Genomic DNA, 16499 nt, shown 5'->3' on the forward strand with positions numbered 1-16499 from the left:
GCAAGTCTGGGTCTTTTGGTTGGAGCATTTAATCCATTCACGTTTAAGGTAATTGTCAATATGTATTTTCCTGTTACCATTTTCTTAATTGTTTTGGGTTTGGGGTTTTTTTAATAGTTATTTATTTATTTATTTATTTATTTTTATTTTTTATTTTTGGTTGTGTTGAGTCTTCATTTCTGTGCGAAGGCTTTCTCTAGTTGTGGCAAGTGGGGGCCACTCTTCATCGCGGTGTGCGGGCCTCTCGCTATCGCGGCCTCTCTTGTTGCGGAGCACAGGCTCCAGATGCGCAGGCTCAGTAATTGTGGCTCACGGGCCTAGTTGCTCCGTGGCATGTGGGATCTTCCCAGACAAGGGCTCGAACCCGTGTCCCGTGCATTGGCAGGCAGATTCTCAACCACTGCGCCACCAGGGAAGCCCTGGGTTTGTTTTTGTAGGTCCTTTTCTTCTCTTGTGTTTCCCACTTAGAGAAGTTCCTTTAGCATTTGTTGTAGAGCTGGTTTGGTGGTGCTGAATTCTCTTAGCTTTTGCTTGTCTTAAAGCTTTTGATTTCTCCATTGAATCTAAATGAGATCCTTGCCGGGTAGAGTAATCTTGGTTGTAGGTTCTTCCGTTTCATCCCGTTAAGTATATCATGCCACTCCCTTCTGGCTTGTAGAGTTTCTGCTGAGAAATCAGCTGTTAACCTTATGGGAGTTCCCTTGTATGTTATTTGTCGTTTCTCCCTTGCTGCTTTCAATAATTTTTCTTTGTCTTTAATTTTTGCCACTTTGATTACTATGTGTCTCTGCGTGTTTCTCCTTGGGTTTATCCTTCCTGGGACTCTCTGCACTTCCTGGACTTGGGTGTCTATTTCCTTTCCCATGTTAGGGAAGTTTTTGACAATAATCTCTTCAAATATTTTCTCTGGTCCTTTCTCTCTCTCCTCTTTCTGGGACCCCTATAATGCGAATGTTGTTGCGTTTAATGTTGTCCCAGTGGTCTCTTAGGCTGTCTTCATTTCCTTTCATTCTTTTTTCTTTATTCTGTTCTGCAGCAGTGAATTCCACCATTCTGTCTTTCAGGTCACTTATCCGTTCTTCTGCCTCAGTTTTTCTGCTATTGATTCCTTCTAGTGTAGTTTTCATTTCAGTTATTGTATTGGTCATCTCTGTTTGTTTGTTCTTTAATTCTTCTAGGTCTTTGTTAAACATTTCTTGCATCTTCTCGATCTTTGCCTCCATTCTTTTTCCGAGGTCCTGGATCATCTTCACTATCATTATTCTGAATTCTTTTTCTGGAAGGTCGCCTATCTCCACTTCATTTAGTTGTTTTTCTGGGGGTTTATCTTGTTCCTTCATCTGGTACATAGTCCTCTGCGTTTTCATTTTGTGTATCTTTTTGTGAATGTGGTTTTCATTCCACAGGCTGCAGGATTGTAGTTTTCTTGCTTCTGCTATTACTTTTTTTTTTTTTTTAATGTATCAGTTGAATAGGATGTTAGAGGAACAGTATATTGGAGGTACCATTAAATAGGCTTTGGAATAGTCCTTCTTTAGGGTTGTTTATCATAATCAGATCTCTACTGAAAAACTGTATTTTGAAACTCAAGTTAGACAGTCATTAATGGAATCATTTTCCTACAATTCATATAAAATAATCAATAGACTTTTTTTTTTTTTTTTTTTTTTTTTGAAGGGCAGGGCCGGATCAATAGACTTTATTGAAAATAATTTCTTTCATTTCCCAGAAGACCTGTTTTCCTTTATACTTGTGTATTGAGCACTTATTATGCACTAAGTACTGTGACATGGTCTCACCCTCGAGAAACTCAGTTTCATGGGGCAGACAGGCAAGTAAGCTGGAGGGCCATGGCCATCCCAGGATGGGACACTGTGAGAATGCAGAGGAGGGTCGCTTCTTTCACACCAGGGAGGTCAGAGGCAGCTTGGTGGAGAAGGACAGGTGGGAACTGGAGGGCAGTGGAGGGCGGGGAAAGGGTGTGGTTTTAGGGGGAAGGAACTGAGGAAAAGGCAGGAGAGGCAGGCAGGGCCGGCCTCATGTACTACGTTGTACCTGACAATTTTTCAGCAGGGCCATTGGCTGTTTCGGCCCACTCTCTGTGTCTGCCCCATTCTTCTGTAAATAGTGTCACCACTCCCAGGTGCAGGGGCAACCTGAGCATCCAGACCTGACCACTCAACATATTCTGACTTCCTAAACCCAGTAAGGGCTGAGCATGTTGACGCAAACTGGTTCTATGAGACCCAACCCAAGACTTTTACTCTGAGTGTGTTTCCTCTGGGCTGCTCAGGGAGAACGTGAAATCACCTGTGGCCATTCTCCTCCCTCAGGGTGGGGTGGGGGACCTGCCTAAGAATGACATCAAATGACAAAAACAGAGCAGGGCCTAGAAGGAGGCAGGCACCTGAGAGCCCTGTCAGAGCCCAGGGCCCAGCTGCAATTCCAGTCCATTCCCAGGGTTCTCAGGGGTGGAGAATTCGTTCATTTCCTTATTATTTTTTGCTTAAGCTCTGTGCCTCTAAGAGCTCTGATGAACATGCCCATCCTCAGGTGACCACTGGGTCTCAGAGAGTCAGCCCAAGGGCCTGGAAACAAGCATTTTGTTGGACCAATTGCAGAACGGAGGACATAAGTGAAAAAGCAAAGGCTTTGGAGTAAGACAGGTTTGAAACTTGGCCTTGGCGCTTCAAGAGGTGTGTGATGTTTGGCATATTTCTTTAATACTGTGAGCCTTCCTTTGGGTTTTATCATTTATACCACACGGTGCTCCAATTAGGCAGAAAACAAATGTCTATTGAAGACACCTCCATGGAATATAGGAAAGTTGGAAATACGTGCACATAACCTTCAAGCAAAATCATTGGAGTCTTCTGCCTCTGGCTTGAATGGTGGCGGGTGTGTTACACTAGGAGGAACGTGACCCCTGGGGAGGTGAAGTGGCTTCTCTAAGATGGAACAAACTTCTGAAGAGCCGGGTGGAGGAGGTGGAGATAGGGGTCCCACAGCTTTGGGCGCCATCATCCTGACCAAGCGCATCTCCCCAGAGCAGCCGGTGAAGCACCTGGGACACTCCCAGAGAGCCTGACGCTAAGGTTTCTGATAGGAGTCCTGGGAAGGCTTCTCTGCATTTAAGAACACTGTCGAGGGTGAAAGTTCCGTGTGGGCTGAAAGAAAAATGCCTTTCTCATGGTGCCTACTGGCTTTCAGAAGTGAGAGAGGGGGAGAGTGGGAGGGGGTGGGAGGAGGAGGGGAGAGGGGGAAGGAAAGGGATAGGGAGGGGAAAAGGGGAGGGGAGTGGAGGGGGGAGAGGGGGAGGAAAAGGGAGAGGGAGCGGGAGTGATGGGGAGGGGGGAGGGGAAGGGGAGGGGGGGAAAGGGGAGGGGAGAGGGGAAGGAAAGAGGAGGGGGAGGGGAGGAGGAGGGGGAGGAAGAAGGGGAGGGGAGGGGGGAGGGATGAGGAGTGAAACAGCCAGAGCTCGCTCCGCGCTGGGCAGACACTTCCGAGGCTGACTGTGAAGAAAGGCCACAGGTGGAAGCCGTGGCTGAGGAGGAGGGTGTGTGGGAGGAAAGATCAGGGTGTCTGGGGTTAGCGGCTGCTGCGAAAATACCCTGCAGCCGGCCCCCGGTGACTGACGGCCCCAAGTCAGTGTTCCCGATTTAACAGCGGCCACCCCTCCTGCCCCTTTTCCTGCAACGCCCCAAAGAGCCCTCTGGCCTTGGCCGCTTCCCGCAGATGAGCAGAGAGGCTGGGAGGTGGTTTGCGCAAGGACAACAGGAACAAAGGCCGCTTTCAGCCAGTGTTTGCATCTATGCTTATCGTCTAAGGGAATTAAAAACAAACCTACCCAGTTGTTTGAGAGTTACGCTGCATGACTAAGGCAGTGATTTACAGACAGGGATGAAACTTCACTGATGGGTTCCAGTGACTTCGGTGGACCAAGAAAGGAAGACTTGTTCCTGAGGTCCCTGGACGACGTTGGGAAGGGCCGGTGATCCCGTAAATTAGTGACCGTCCAGGGGCACGGGCTGCAGGAGCACTGGACCCTGGAGGGAAGCTGGCTCTGGAGGAGTCAAGGGGCCTGCTGGCCAGGGAGCTGCTGTGGGACCTCCTTAGCCAGCCTCCCTGCCCAGAGAGTCGAATTAGCCTCGGGGCTGCAAACATCCAGCTGCTCTTGATACCGGCCAGGGTTCTTGGCTTGGCTGAGGGGTGGAGCAAAAACAAGTAACAGGTTCCTCTGCTTGCTCCCTCCCTGAGGGTTACAGCCAGCTTGGGGAGAAGGTAGGGGTGTTTCCAGGGATGGGGCTGGAGGGGTGGCTTAGGAGTTTTGCCCACCCCGTAGGTGGTGTGTGCAGGGGGCGTGTGCAGTACCCTGCTTTTGCTCCAGACACCCTGTTTTCGCTCCCAGCTCTGCAGAAGTGGCAGTTGAGATTTTTGGTCTTTTGTATCTTTTTGTCCATAATTTGCCCCAACTGCGCATACCCGTAGTTATTTTTAGTGCCATATAGTTTCTTTGTATTTCGTTGCTTGAGGAGAGAGGTGTGTCCAGGTGCAAGCATTGCAGCCCTGCAGCAAAGGGTCCCAGGTCCCAGCCGGTCTCAGCTTGAATCTTCATCCTGGCCTTCCATGACACAACCAAAACAATGTGCTTTCCATCTGCATCCTGGGGATGCCCCGCAGGAGGGATTTGTTCCTGCTATTCAGCTGACATCCTACTTTTCTCTCCATTTCATTCCCATTACACCTACAGAACTACTACCCCCAGGGCCCAGCTGAATATTTGTCTTTGGGTCCGGCTCCTTCTCCCATGCGTGGTACCCACCTGGCTCTGCCAGTGTGATCCCCCAAGGCCGTCACTTGCTTTTCTAGCTCATTAATCATCTTTGTTGCTTTACTCGGGAATTTTCTCTGAGTTGTTCACTAGTTTCCTGGACAGAGGAACACAGCACAGCTGCTACTTTCACAGGCATAGTAGAGAAGAGGGCTCTTCTGTCTGGTCACAAAATAGTCCCTCGCCTCCAAATCACGTCCTGGGTGACTGCACCTGGGGCTGAGCGGAAATGCTCTCAGCTTCCGGGGAAGTCTGTGTCAGCCGTGCCTGTCTGGGATTCTTTCCAAGCCAAGGTTTTACATTTTTTTCAGTATTAAAAGGGCTTCATTATGAAAAGGAGGTCTCTCACCTTATAAAGCAGGCCCAGGACAGGGACAAAGGAAACACTGTTGAGAGGAGGCCAAGGGCGTTTGCAGGGATGGTGCTCGTTCTGCAGGAGAAACACACGCTGACCTCTTCCAAGTCAGGGCCCCAGGGCTAGAACCATGCGGCCAGGGAATTAGGGGATGGAGAGAACATAGGGCCTCCCTCATTTTCTTTTCTTTTTTTTTTTTTGACTGTGCGGCCTAGCTTGCAGGATCTTAGTTTCCCCGACCAGGGATCAAACCTGGGCCCCAGCAGTGACAGCGCCGAGTCCTAACCACTGGACCGGCAGGGAAGTCCCAGGGCCTCCCCCATTTGACACGTGAACACAGAGGTTGGGGTTATTTACCCTTAGAGCCGGTATAATAAAGTAATCAGGGCCTTAGAGGCAGAGTAACTTGGTGTCACCAGCTATGAGATCCTGGCAAGTCCTTTGACTTTGTTGGGCCTTAAGGACTTATCAGTAAAGATGGGATAACGATGATGGTGATGGTGATGGTGATAATGGTGATGATGGTGATAAATCCAATGGAAAGGTGGTGTCCACTCCCGTCTGTCCCTGGCTTGTGGTGGTCTCAAGTGTGCCCATCTGGCCCCAGAGAACAAGAGTGAGAGCTCCTGCTCCATCGTCCCTGGGGGTCCAGGGTTCCACTAGGGCTTACAGCTGTCTGTGGGCTGTTGTGGGGTGGCTGAGCAATTTGGCCCTGAGGAGGGGGAGTGGACGTACCGGCAGGAAGTTGATCGTGCTCCCGGGAAGGTAGGGGATCTCACACCCCATCCTGGTGGGGCTCCTACTTGAACCAGCTGCCTTCCCTTCTCAGTGCTGGGCTGGGCTCTCCGGTCCTGCCCGACCACTAGGACACGCCTCAGACCCTGTCCTCGTGCTGCTCCTTGCCCCCTGGCACTGCATTCAGAGCTTCCGGGGTCCCCAACCGTCTGTGGTCCCTCAGACCTGGAGACTGACTCCCCTTTCCCCATCCTAGCTCCCTCCCTTTTCCAGTCCCCGAAACAAAAGCATGCTGTATGGTGCCCCCTGCCCACCAAAGTGGCACCTACACCCTAGAAGCGTAGAAACGTGTTTATTTTCTTGGAGGATGCGAAAGCCCTGGTGCACAGCAAGGCCAGGGAAGGGAGAGTGTTTTCATTCCTTCCAAATGCCTCCCCTTCTCCAAGGAGAGACAGAAGGGCTTCTGGCTAAGGGCTTGTATGTGCCAAACGGACCTCACATGGTTTTTGTGAGAATCAACTGAGATAATATATGTTAAAATGCCTCTTAAGCACAAAAATGTGATATGAGTATCAGTTGCTGTTATTTCTTCAGTATGAAAACACTTGAAAGTAACCTAGAGCCCTAGTTCCCGCAGCCAACCTGGCATTTATCAGGCATTTGTAGGGCTGGTCACAAAAGAACTGGGACTTTTTTGGAGGGGTGGTAAAAGAGGAAGAGTGCCATTTTTTTCAAAGTGTATGCTGTAGGTCCCTGCTGGTCTCATGGTGGGATTTGCCTGGGCGTGGGATACACATCATTGGTCTCAACACTTTTTTATGAGACTGACAGTAGTCCTGAATAATGGAAGGTTGTCTAAACATTGCTTTTGTGCTTAATGTAATTGTGTTGCTTCACATAAAGGGGGCTTTTTATAATACTTGGAAAATTTTGCTATTTAGAGGTGTAGGTGTTTTTTATGGCATTGTTTACAATGGAATTGTATAGGGTAGAAAAGAAGACTTGTGCTCCTATTAATATCTGTCTTAAATTCATCTGTATTTTCTCCTCTCTGTGATTTTTAAGGACTTGTCTGCAGAATCTGACTCTGGTATCACAACCAGCGATTTCAGAGTCGGGCTCAACTGGCTTCTCCCAAAGACGCCCTTTCTTTTAGATAGTTTGCTTCTCCTTGGGCATTATGGGCTCAGTGTCTAGACTGGGGATTCATGGTGGCTTTTCCCCACCACATACTCCATACTCCAACGTGCCCGCCCCCACCCAAGCCCAATTCTCACAGCCATTCCTTGGGTAAATATGCTCTGTCTCTACAGCGGACTCTTTATCCCCTCAATGTCCAAGGAAACTGATTCATCACACTGAGGTTTCTGTCTGGGAACTGCTTCCAGACAACCCAAGCCATGTCCTAGCCTGTGTGTGGGGTCTGGGTTTGGGTCTGGTTTTGCTTTGTTTGCTTCATTTGTTTTCCTTTTCTTCCTTTGTTTTGCTTCATTCCATCTCCCTCTGGGATGCAGTCCCTTGCCTCTTTCTGTCCCATTATGTCATACAATTCCATGCCCAGCCTCAGGCTCACTCTGAGAGAAATTCTTGTTGGTCATTGCCATGGGAAGCTTCTCAAATTCAGTGCTAGGTGTTCAGACACATGTAACTCTTCTCTGAGTCAAGTATGCTCAGGCCAAGGGGCGACTCTGTGGGCGTAAATATGAATAAACCAGGGGCAGCTGGATTTCCAGTCATTTGGCTTCCTGTCTCAGGTTAGTGGTATTCAACAATCCTGGTGGCATTTTTAGGGGCTTTGATGGTTGAAGGAGAAGCATTTCTTTCCATTTCGGAAAATAACTACTCAGTGCAGTCTGGAATTAATTTTTCCTGTCCAATTATTTTCAATCAAATGGCATTGTGAAGAAGCCACTGTGAACTTGTTTAATAACTCTTCTGTTGTGTTTTTGTGTTGTTTTTCAATGTTCAGAGAAGGCTTTCATCCCTTTAAGGAGTCCTGACAAGAATTTTCAGAGGATTAACAGGGACCAGGTTGTACATTGGAGACGGACCATCCATCATGGAGGAGGGGCTGTTGACAGATTTAGAAACCCTCCTGTAAAGAGGGAGACACTGTGTGTTCCATTTTGTGGAGTCAGGGTCTTATATCCAGTGACGACTTCTTGATAAATAGTAGAGCAGCTGAGAATTCAGATAGTTAGGAGTAGGGGGAGACAGAGCAAGATATTCACAGGTCAACAGAAGAACGTTAAGGAGACAATTCTTTCAACAGACAGCTGGTAACAGGCTTGGGAAGACTAGCTCAGCACTGAGAATACATCTCAGGCAATGTGGCAGTACCTAGCCTCAAAATTCTTTTGATTCTTTTCCCAGTAGGAGATAGAGTCTATGTCCCTCCTCTTGACAGACTTGAGACTACTTTGACCAGGAAAGTATGGGGGAAGTGACACTGTACGACTTCTGAAGCTGGGTCACAAAAGGCAATGCAGCTGTGTCGTGTTTGCTGGGACAGTGCCCTTGCATCTCTGTAACCAAGTAAGAAGTCTGAGTGTCTTGTGGCTGCCATGCTGCCAAGCCACATGGAGAGGCCCCACGTAGACCTCTGGTCTGCAGTCCTGGTCTCTGAGTTAGCCGAGCCCAGATGCCAGATACATGAGTGAAGCGTTCAGATGATTTTAAACCCTGGTTGTCAAGTCACCCTCAGCCTTTGAGTCTTCCCTGTTGAGGCCCCAGACATTGTAGAGCATAGACAAGCCACCCTCTCTGTGCTCTATCCAAATTCCAACCCACAGAATCCATGTGCATAATAAGATAGTTCCGCGAACCCACTAAGTTTTGGGGTAATTTGTTAATGCAGCAATAGAAACTGTAACAGGCAACCTGTAAATGGAGGAAAAATAAAGCAGATTAAGGGGTTAGAGAGTGTGGTAGGTATGGTTGGGGACAGTTATTTTAGATAGGGTGTCAGTAGACGTCTCTGAGGAACTGACATTTAAGCACAGAGTGGAATGATGTGGGCGTGCAGGCTCACGTATAGGGGGAACAGATCCTTGTCCTAGGGAACGGCAAGTGCAAAGGCCCTGAGTTGGGAATGAGATTACCCAAGGGATAGCACGATGGCCTAAGAGAGCTAAGAGAGTGAGGTGGGAGTAATAGGAAATGAAAGGGAGCCACACGTGGGGCTCTGTTGGCCATGATGAAAGGTTTAGGTTTTATGGTAAGCCAGCGTGAGGTTTTGAACAGGGAACTATTCTCTACGCTCACTCCCTCATTGATTTTATCCAGTCTCTTGACTTCAAATAGCTTCTATATGCTAATGATTTCTAAATACATATTTCTAACCCAGACCTCAGTTCCTTTTTTAAAATTTTTTAAATTTAATTTTTTGTTTTATATTAGAGTATCGTTGATTTACGGTGTTGTGTTAGTTTCAGGTGTACAGCTAAGTGATTCAGTTATACATATACTTATATCCATTCTTTTTCAGATCGTTTTCCCATATAGGTTATTATAGAATATTGAGTAGAGTTCCCTGTGTTATACAGTGGGTCCTTGTTGATTGTCTATTTTATATATAGTAGTGTATATATGTTTATCCAAAACTCCTAATTTATCCCTTCCCTCCACGTTTCCCCTTTGGTAACCATAAGTTGTTTTTTGTTTTTTTTTTTTTAATTTTTTTTTTTAATTAATTAATTTATTTATTTTTTATTTTATGGCTGTGTTGGGTCTTCGTTTCTGTGCGAGGGCTTTCTCTAGTTGTGGCAAGCGGGGGCCACTCTTCATCACGGTGCACGGGCCTCTCACTATCGCAGCCTCTCTTGTTGCGGAGCACAGGCTCCAGACGCGCAGGCTCAGCAATTGTGGCTCACGGGCCCAGTTGCTCCGCGGCATGTGGGATCCTCCCAGACCAGGGCTCGAACCCGTGTCCCCTGCATTGGCAGGCAGATTCTCAACCACTGCACCACCAGGGAAGCCCCATAAGTTTGTTTTTGAAGTCTGTTTCTGTTCCGTAAATAAATTCATTTGTATCTTTTTTTTTTTTTAGATTCCACATGTAAGTGATATCATATGATATTTATATTTCTCTGTCTGACTTACTTCACTTAGTACAACAATCTCTAGATCTGTCCATGTTGCTGCAAATGGCACTATTTCATTCTTTTTTATGGCTGAGTAATAGACCATAGTATATATGTACCACATCTTCTTTATTCACTCTTCTGTCAATGGACATTTAGGTTGTTTCCATGTCTTGGCTATTCTAATAGTGATGCAATGAACATTGGGGTGCATGTATCTTTTCAAATTATGTTTTTCTCCAGATATATGCCCAGGAGTGGGATTGCTGGATCATATGGCACTTCTACTTTTAGTTTTTTAGGGAACCTCCATACTGTTCTCCAGACCTCAGTTCTGAATTCCAGATTCTTTATATGGCTACCTGCTCAGCTCTCCACATGGATTATTAATAGATATTTAAAATGTCATATGTACAAACTATTAGCTTATTCCCTGCCCCAAACCTCCTCCTCCCACAGTCAGTATCATCAAATGGCAACTCCATCCTTCTAGTTTCTCAGGTCATCCATGATTCCCTTCTTTCTCTCACATCCCTGTCAGATCCATCAGTAAATCCTGTTGGTTCTGCTTCCTGTCAGTTCTCCCTGCTTCCATCTTCACCTTCTTTCCATCTATTCTCCTGGCACAAAGTGCGGCTGTTGAAAAATCTGATGACAATCTGATTTTCTTTCCCTATTAGTAGCTTGGTCTTTTTGCCCGGATGTCCAAGGGATTTTATATATATTTTTTAAAGTCTAGAAATTTGACTAGAATATGTTTTGGTATTACTTGTTCTGCATTGATTTTGACTTTATATATGTAGTTTCAAATTTTTGACATTTAATTTCAGAAAAGTGCTCTTGAATTATAGTTTTTAGTTTTGGTTCTGTTCCTTGCTTTGGTTGTCTGTTTTAGGGACTCCTATTATGCAGTGTTGGATCTTCTTTGCCTATCTTCTATATTTGTTACTTTCAAGTCAGTCTCCATTCTTTCTTCATTTCTTTTTTTTTTAATTTTTATTGGAGTATAGTTGATTTACAGTGTTGTGTTAGTTTCAGGTGTACAGCAAAGTGAATCAGTTATACATATACATATATACGCACTCTTTTTTTTTTTAGATTCTTTTCCTATATAGGCCATTACAGAGTATTGAGTAGAGTAGCCTGTGCTATACAGCAGGTTCTAATTAGTTGTCTGTTTTATATATAGTAGTGTGTATATTTCAATCCCAGTCTCCCAATTTATCCCTCCCCTCCCCTTTATCCCCTGGTAACCATAAGTTTGTTTTCTACATCTGTGACTCTACTTCTGTTTTGTAAATAAGTTCATTTGTACCCCCTTTTTTTTTTTTTTTTTAAGATTCCACATATAAGCGGTATCATATGATATTTGTCTTTCTGTGTATGGCTTACTTTACTCAGTATGACATCTCTAGGTCCATCCATGTTGCAGCAAATGGCATTATTTTGTTCTTTTCTATGGCTGAGTAATATTCCATTGTATATATGTACCACATCTTCTTTATCCATTCCTCTGTTGATGGACATTTAGGTTGCTTCCATGTCCTGGCTATTGTAAATAGTGCTGCAGTGAACACTGGGGTGCATGTGTCTTTTCAAATTACGGTTTTCTCTGGGTATATGCCCAGGAGTGGGATTGCTGGGTCATATAGTAGTTGTATTTTTAGTTTTTCAAGGAACTTCCATACTGTTCTCCATAGAGGCTGTACCAATTTACATTCCCACCAACAGTGTAAGAGGGTTCCCTTTTCTCCACACCCTCTCCAGCATTTACTGTTTGTAGATTTTTTGATGATGGCCATTGTGACCAGTGTGAGGTGATATCTCATTGAAGTTTTTTTTTTTTTAATCATTTTTTTTGTTGTTTTTAGTTAATTCATTAATTAATTTTTTTACATTTATTTTTGGCTGTGTTGGGTCTTCGTTTCTGTGCGAGGGTTTCCTCTAGTTGCGGCGAGCGGGGGCCGCTCTTCATCACGGTGCGCAGGCCTCTCACTATCAAGGCCTCTCTTGTTGCGGAGCACAGGCTCCAGACGTGCAGGCTCAGTAGTTGTGGCTCACGGGCCTAGTTGCTCCGCGGCATGTGGGATCTTCCCAGACCAGGGCTCGCACCCATGTCCCCTGCATTGGCAGGCAGATTCTCAACCACTGTGCCACCAGGGAAGCCCAACTCATTGAAGTTTTGATTTGCATTTCTCTAATAATTAGTGATGTGAGCCTCTTTTCGTGTGCTTTTTGGCCATCTCTTCATTTCTTTTGATTTAACTTTTTTCCTTTAAATTTTATGTTTTTCTTAAGTCATTATCTGCTGGACTTAGGCACTCTTAATACTACTGTAATCTGTTTCTACTCAAAACAATTCTGACCACATGTGTAAGTTTTCCACACCAAACAATTCCCCAGTTCTCTGTGGACATCAACCACGTGTCTTACAGCTTAACTCATTCTGACACTAACTACCTGGAGCTAGTGCAGACCCCACAGGTTAAGGGCTCAGTCCCACAAGACTGCTTCCCACTTCAGATGTCAATCATGAGTAGTGGGTCACCAGATTACCCACACTTCTGTCTGATTTGGCTACAAATTGGGGATTCCCCTGAGCACCTCCTCAGATTCAATAATTTGCTATAATGATTCATGGAACCAAGGGAAACACTGAACAGCCAGATGAAGAGTTACATAGGGCAAGGTCTGGAAGGGTCCCAAGTGTAGGAGCTTCTGTCTTTGAGGAGTTTGTGGCACACCACCCTCCTGGAACATGGATGTTTTCACCAACCTGGAAGCTCTTCGAACCCTTTTGTTTAGGTTTTTATGGAGGTTCCATTGCATAAGCACGATTGATTAAATCATCAGCCATTGGTGAGTAACTCAATCCCAGTCCTTCTCCCTTCCCCTGAGGTCTAGGAGTGGGGCTGAAAGTTTCAACCGTCTTATCATATGGTTGTTTCCCCTGGTAACCAACCCTCAACCCGAAGTTATCTAGGGGTCCACCACGAGTCACCTCATTAGCATAAATTGGAGTACGGTTGAAAGGGTCTCATTATGAATAACATCCCCTCTCACCCCTGTCACTTGGGGAATTACAAAGGTTTTAGGAGCTCTGTGCCAGGGACTGGGGATGAATACCAAATGTATATTTCTTATTATATCACAACATCACTACCCCGTCTCCTTTTAAATTTAATCTAATTTCTGACATGATTTTAAAAAATTCCTAATACGTTCCTGAATTCTATCATTTTACTTCTGAGTTTTTCTAGCTCTGATTTATGTTGCTCTTTTAGGTGTTTTGGACATAAGTTGTAGATTTCACTTATTTTGTGAAAATGTCTTTCTGGCGTGTTTTATGGTCTGTCTATAAGGGTGTGAGTCTATGACTTATCTTTTTTCCTAAATAACTTTGCGTGCTTTTTTTTGTTGTTGTTGAACTTTTTATATGAAATTATAAAAAGTTCAACAACAAATAATACCAAAACATGTGTCTGGTAGACATAGTTCCACTTGGCTTCTCTAACTTCATTGCTCTAGAGTTTCCTCTTCTGTTTGCATGTAGTGTTCAAGAATCTGTTGGGTTACTTTCTGAGGTCTCCAGGCTCTGTTCCCCTTACCATTTATATATATATATATATATATATATATATATATATACACACACACACACATATACATACATATATATATGGCTGTGCTGTGCGACTTGCAGGTTCTCAGCTCCCCTACCAGGGATTGAACCCTGGCCACAGCAGTGAAAGCCCAGAATCCTAACCACTAGGCCACCAGGGAACTCCCCTCCCCTGACCCTTTTTCGATAGCCCTTCCATTTGTCCCCTTTCTTTGTCCCAGACAGCTCTAGCCCTTTCAGACCTTTACTGCAACACCCTTGAACTCGCCCATTACTTGAGTGGGGAAAACCCTTCCAGTTCAGCTGCTATTCTCAGATTGGCTCTCTCAGCTCCCCATTGAGTACCTGTTGGGTATTTGGGGATTTTCAGGTTTGTCAGGTACCTGATTCTCTCCTTTGTTTCCTCTTGTATAGATGTTAATCCTACTCAGGTCTTGTAGCTGTTGGTAGTTTGTCCCTACCCACTTATATTTGGGAGATCATGAGGGTGCTTTGTCTGTTAGTTTTGTGGTACATATTGTCCGTGAATTTTTGTTTTTGCTATTCTGTACTACCTATACTATCTTTTTTTTTTTTTGGCTGCACCATGCAGCACGTGGAACTTCCCTGACCAGGGATAGAACCCGCGTCCCCTGCAGTGGAAGCGTGGTGTCTTAACCACTGGACCACCAAGGAGGTCCTACCTATACTATCTTTTTTCAGGGTGAAATTTAGAAAAATTCAAAAATTATGCTATAGGGATCATCCCAGAATCTTCTGAAGTCTATATTCAATACATTATTCAGAATGGTACTATTGAGATGTACATCAGAGCATGTCACCATGATCTTTGATAAAAGTGTTTTTGTGGCTCTCCATGTCCGTAGAGCAAAAGCCTAAGTCCTTACATTGGCTTATAAGGTGCTACGTAGTCTGATTTTTCTTGACCTGACTTCCCTGTTACCTCTCTGAACTCATCTCATACTACTCACCTCCTTGCTTATTATACTATAGCCACACTAACCTCCTTACTGTTTCTGAAGTTTGGCAGGAATGGTTCTACTTCTGGGTCTTTACACTTGGTATTCCCATTGGTCTTTATTCAAATATCACTGTCTCATAGAAAGCTTCCCTGGCTGTCCTATCTAAAATTGCAACCCCTCCCAACATGACCTATCCCCCTTCACATTTCCTGCTTAATTTTTTTCTTAACACTTAACCCCACATACTTTATTTATTAATTTTCTTATCACCACATGTTTTATTTATTAACTTACCTATTAATTTAAAGAATGTCAACTAGAATGTAAATGCTATGGAGGTAGATATTTCTGCTCAAAACTAAATTTTTCTTGAACGAGTGAATATATTTCAAAAATCCCTCTGTGGAGAATGGCAATGTGTAGGGTGACAGAATTCAAAGGGAGAGACCAATCAGGGAGATATTACTGTTATCCAGGCAAGAGACTGTGGTGGAAATGGGGATATATAGCTGGATTTGTGATCTATTTTCAATGTAGAACAGGCCTACTTGCTAACTATCAACTTAGGTTGTTAGATGTTGTCTAATTTTTTGATTGATGAACTGTTGTAACACGTGTGTATGAAAATGACTTCATGACAGGCTGATCACAGCTCCTGGTCCTGATAAATTCTCATAGTATTTCACTGAATAATCTGCCAGGTGTGGCTAGGGGAAGTTCAAGAGTACCCAAGGGAAAAGATGTTTTGGAGATGGCAGACAGAAAGGTGTTTCAGTAAAATTTGCTGCATAATAGATCAGCCTAAGGCTCAGGGACTTAATACAACAAGGATTTATTATTTTTCATGATTTTATGGGTGAGCTAGGAAGTTTCTCTGCTGATTTTGCCTGGGCTCACTCATGTGGCTTCATTTAGCCAGAGGCTCAGCTGGGCTGGAAGGTCATCTCAGGATGGCCTCAGTCACCTGTCTGGCAGCTGGTGCTGGCAGTCAAGTTGGGGGACCTCATGTCTCCTATGGCCTCTCCTCATCTTAGGCTAGACCAGCTTCCTTACATGGTGGTCCCAGGGCATCATTTCAAGAGGGCAAATGTGGAAGCTGTAAGGACTCGCCTTGGAAGTCACACATTGTTACTTCTGCTAAGTGCTACTGGCTAGAGCAAGACCAGGTTCAAGGGAGAAGGGAAATAGACTTTAACTCTTTCTTGTTGGGAGGAGCAACCAAGTCATTGCCAAGGGGCATGCTTGCCAAGACAGGAAGAATTTGTGGCCATATTTTGCAGTTGTCTACAGAAAGAAACCAACATTCATTGAGTGTTAACTATGTTCCAGGAACTTTGTAGGTAAGACACACACATGATTCTGCTTAATCCCCACAGCGATCCTGGGAGGAAGGCCACCGGAAAAATGGAGGCCCCGGGACAATATATAGCTTCTCCAAGGACCTAGAACCAGCAAGAAGGAGGCTGGCATGCAAGTCCAGATTTGCCTGACCCTAAAAGCCTGTTTTTTTCCTCTTCCTCTTTAATGTTGATTCTGGCCGTCCATCTGCAGTGTATAGAAGAGGGATTCAGTTGACTCTGTCAAGCAGTATTTTTTCTCCTCTGCCCTCCCTGTCTCTTGAGCAGATTTAATGAATTCCTCACCTTCTTTGAGGATTTTTTTTTTTTTTTTGTCATATGCTTTACAGTTAACATTTACTGAGTAGTTGCTATACATGGACCATAGTTTTGCTCCTGGTGGACCTGATTTCTAGGCACAGTGTTCCCAGCTGACCTGGCTGCTCTGGGTTGCTGGGTTGGTCAACGGTTCACTGTCCTACCAGACTGACCCTCCGGTTCCTGGAGTTGTCAGAGGATTTTCTTTGCTGCAGATTCCTGCCCCACTGGAGGCAGCTCTAAGCCGGCAGCCAGAA

The 16499-nt window shown here is 45.0% G+C and overlaps 1 protein-coding gene across 2 annotated transcripts in view; it reads left to right on the plus strand.

The window, feature by feature from the left end:
* The window catches only part of LOC309642125 (uncharacterized protein), a gene marked incomplete at its 3' end in the record, with an annotated part of 275923 nt that overhangs the window by 37486 nt on the left and 221938 nt on the right, over positions 1-16499 (plus strand). The window contains exon 1 of one of the 2 annotated variants that reach the window (XM_082423147.1): positions 3464-7675. The exons of the other annotated variant lie outside the window; for it this stretch is intronic. Of the gene's footprint in view, positions 1-3463; positions 7676-16499 lie in introns of those variants that run through there. 2 annotated transcript variants of the gene reach the window in all.

Source organism: Balaenoptera physalus (assembly GCF_965194825.1).
Source record: "Balaenoptera physalus genome assembly, chromosome: 14".
NCBI classification, from domain to species: domain Eukaryota; kingdom Metazoa; phylum Chordata; class Mammalia; order Artiodactyla; family Balaenopteridae; genus Balaenoptera; species Balaenoptera physalus.